The following is a 4,575-nucleotide window of genomic DNA, read 5'->3' on the forward strand; positions in this document are numbered from 1 at the left end:
GCCTTTTGGTTTATGCAATGCGTCTTAAATATTTTAGCATTGGATGGATACTATTTTCAACAAACATAAACAATTTTGTTGTGTTTATATTGATTATATTATTGTCTTTTCTGAAACCCTTGGTGAGCACAAGAAACACCTGAATATTATAGCTCAAGAATTTATTTTGCATGGTATTATTTTGAATCCCAAAAAGGTTAAACTCGAAAAAACAAAAATAAAATTTCTTGGTCTTAACTTATCTGCTAATGGATTAACATTGCAGGATCATATCATCTCTAAGATCAAGGAGTTTCCAAAAAAATTGGATTATATCAAATAGCTACAATAATTTTTAGTTATAGTTAATTATGGTAGACAATTTTTCAAAAACTTTTTTAAAAAGCAAAGCCTTCTTTTGCGAAAATTACTCAAAGATAATGATTTTGTCTGGACACTAGCAGCTCTAATATTATTAAACAAATCAAATCAGAGCTAACCTATATTCTTAAAGTCTATCTGCCTAAGTAAGGAGATTTACTAATATTAGAGATAGATGCCGGTGAAAAACATTAGGGATGTGTCCTTAAAGCAAAAAATCCTCATCAAAATGATGAATTGATTTATGGCTATAATTAAGGAAAGTTTAAACCAAACAAAATAAATTATATTATTTATGAAAAAGAATTGTTAGCTATAAAAAATGGTGTACAACGATTTCATATTTATCTGACCCCTGAAACCTTCGTTATAAGAATTGATAACCAGGTTGTCTGAGATTTTCTCAAAACCAGAAAACTTTTAGACAATCCTAGAAGAATCAGGTGGTATAACTTTTTTTGTTAATATAATTTTCTCATCAAGTTTATCAACTATGATAAAAATATTTTAGCTGATTTTCTCAGCAGGCCAAATGGATAGAGGTAAACTGCTTCAAGAAAGTTCAGGAGAATGGAAAACTATAAGGAAGAAACAACTTAAAAAAGGTTGATCTTCTTCATCCTCTTCAACCCCTTTTTCTCCAATATCTTTTTTTTTCTTTACAAATCCTAACATGGGATTTGGTTTCTACAATGATCCTAACTAAGGATTATTTTTCTATCAACCACAAAATTTTAGGCCACCCTCTATGCCATCTCCTTTGAGAGTTTAAATAGAATTCTCACAATTTTCTCAAGATCCAAATGAATAGACTTCTACGAGTTATTCTCAAATAGTTTCATTAGCAGAAAAAAATTGCTACAAGAAACTAAACTCTCTAATCCAGATATTAAAGATTTCTATAATCCTAGACTTGAACCACAAGTCTCTGATATGTTAAATTCAGTCTGGAAATCCCATCTTTCTCAAAATAAAATCCATTTTCATAAAGGGATGACCAAACTGGCTGAATATCTAGCTAAACAAGCTAGAGATATTTGAGAATTTAGAGAAGCAGCTTTTCAAAGCCTTCGGTCAACTAACTTGCTAAAACAACAAGATATTGATTTTTTCACTTTGGAAGAAAATGCATATACAGTTTCAAAAATAAAAATTTCTTGAAACTTTGTGAATAGTTTGAAAACAACAATTCTTCTCAGCTAAACAAGCTTAAGAGAATATTTCTTTTTGAAAAAGCTGTCCAATTCTTAACCAAAGAACTTTTTCAAAAAATAAAATTTTCTATTATTTAGACTACAAAAAACCTGTTAGTCGAAAAAATTTTTGAACATTATTTTTCTACTTTCATTTTTATTATAGATCTTGATGATTCCATTCCTAAAATCAAATTTCACCTTAACCATGAACCCTTTGATATAACCAGTATCGAATTGGGAATTGTTGGCCAGATCTTAGTCCAAAATTTTTCTTTTGAACTTATTAAAATTTTCCTAGCATTTATTAAGCATCAATTTTACAAAACAGTAAATATATGCTAAACACTTTTATTACGTCTATTTTACTATAACTAGCTTTCTTGGAGTCTTTCAACGAGAAAGATTTTATCAACCATATCAAATTTGGGAAATTGATCGAGTGACTATAAGAACCTTTCTTGATCCTCTTATAGATGCTCAAAACCACCCTAATGATTTAAACAAAATCATAGCCAAATATACGAACCCTTCCCAATACCAATTTCAAATCAAAATTTCTATGATGGAAAAGGCAAAACACTTATTTCATCTAGCTACTACAACTGAGTTTCCTAGAATAACTGTAAAAACTAACAGAAGGAGAATAATAGTAAGATATTATTATTCTCAATTTGATGATATTGGATTAGAAAATGAACCAGAAGCAATCCAACTCCTGGACAAGCTTTCAAAAATGGAAGACATTGACCATCCCACTAAAATGCTCTATCAGCATTAAAAAGGATGGCAGATGTGGAATCAATCAAGATCCCATTCTCCATACTCTCACCAAACCCTGGATGAAGATGGTGTCGAGTTACAAAATCTGGATAATACTATGGAAGGATAAACAATCCTAATAAAAGATATTCCAAGCAAGAGTTAGTCAAAGAATAAGTTGATCTAAGCTGCCAACATAAAAAGATAAAGCTATTCGGAGCCAAAGACCAGCCATACTATAGCAGTAACTGTTCCCGAAAAAAAGTCCTGTAGTAGTCACTGTAGCAAAAAACTGTTCTAGAAGACAAAAACATGCCATTGAAAATACTGTAATAAGTCATTATAGTAGTTACTATAGATAAAAATTTTACTATACACTATAGCCACAATTGTACATAGTTACTATTCATATTTTTGTTTATAGAAGTCTCCATTGTAATTAGCTCGAGGAGGCTCTTTGGTCACTCTTATCCTTTTCTTTACTTACCTTCCTCCTTCTTTCATACCTTCTTCTGTTTTTTAGACAATCCTCCTACTATTGTATAATTATATAGAGTTTACTTTACTTTTCTTTTAAACCATACTTAGAGTGTGTGAGAAATGTTATAGCACCCTCACAACACCTATTCAAAGATGGTACTGGTTTGATTTCAAGTTATCTAAGCCTTAAACATTTTTATAATTTTACCAAGTGATTCACTTATTGGAAATTGATCCTAAAATTACTTCAATAGTTTGCTAGTAGTTTAAAATAATTTTCTCACCTTAAAAGCATTCATGGAGATTAGTGTTTGACTCTAAAAAAGCTTCGTCATCAGATTCATTTAATTTTGGTAAAAAACTTCAGTTTGTGATAACAAGATCTAGAACTTTGGCATCAAAAATTTTTATCTAAATTCTCTAATATGTTGGTAAAATTTAAAAAAGATTTTCTCACTTAAGAATTACATAGAGATTGTTATTTATAGCATTCTTAGTAATTATGTTATCCAAGATTCAATATATAATTTTTATAAAAATAATTTATTTTTAAAAATATCTTTCAATATGTTGGTAAGATTTCCTATCAAAGATTATCCTTCAATATATTAGTAGAATTTTCTAAAAATTATTTTGAAAACCCCTCTTTTTTAGAAAAAAAAAGAATAAAAAAATAAATTTCATAAAAGTATCATGCAAATAGAATATTATGTAATAAATCATGCACACAAATTAAGTTCATGCAAAATATCATGCAAATATATAATTATTCATACAAAAATATAAATCATGCAAGTTATATAATAATCAAACAAAGTAAAAAAAAAAATGAATTCTAAACGAAATTGTATTAAAAGAAAAAAAAGTTAAGGGAACTAAAATTCAAAACGTTGTGAACCGGGTCAAGGGTAGGAAGCAAGGCCACATGTGGGTCCAAGTCAGGTTGCGGGTTGAATTTCTTCGTGTTGAAAAACGGCACCATTTCACTACTCAATAAATGACAAATTTTCAGCCTTTCCTTTTCATTTTCTTCTTTTTTTTGCTCGAGTTTTTCTAATTCTCTATCCTTTTTCAAACAAAACAACCAGTTTCAATAACCACCACCTACACCCAAAGCCCGATTGAAGACAGCCACCTGCTTTGCCGTTCGTCGGTGATGAAAGTCCAACGTAAAACCATTTTTAAACTCCTTGTAAACCCCTTTTCAAATTTTCTCAAGGAATTTAAAAACTAAAACATTAGCAGACCAACCCCGAAACCAGTGAGATTTGCTTACTACCACCACCGTTCGTCACTGTTCTTCGCTTCTTGTCACCTTGATGACAGAAAAAAATCCACAACTTATTTGAAATCCCGGTGTCGAAACCTCACTTTCCCTTTCCTATTTTCTTCCCGAAACCTTAGCCAAGAACCTTTTGGAACTTTCCTTTTTTCTACGTAATTGCTGATGTTTTGTGTATGGCAACCCAATTGCTTGTTGCCTTCATTTTCTATCTCTGTTTTCTGCTAAGTTTCTTTTGTATTGGGTAGTGTTTTTTGGATGCTTTGTTCGTTTTGATTGTGGGCTGGTTTAGTTTCTGGGATTGTGTTTGTTGAATGCTTCTCTGGCTCTATTTCTTGTTGCCTTCTATGCTTCTGCCTTAAATGCCTTTTTTTGGTTTGTACTACTTCTCTTGCGATTCAATGAATGCTGTCGAATGGGAAAATTGGACTTGAATATGCACTTCTTTTTTTCAAATTTTCCTTTTGCTTCTTCAATTGCTTTCTATTGCTTGATTGC

Source organism: Durio zibethinus, chromosome 19 (assembly GCF_047325235.1).
Source record: "Durio zibethinus cultivar Kanyao isolate XHJ-2024 chromosome 19, ASM4732523v1, whole genome shotgun sequence".
Taxonomy (NCBI): domain Eukaryota; kingdom Viridiplantae; phylum Streptophyta; class Magnoliopsida; order Malvales; family Malvaceae; genus Durio; species Durio zibethinus.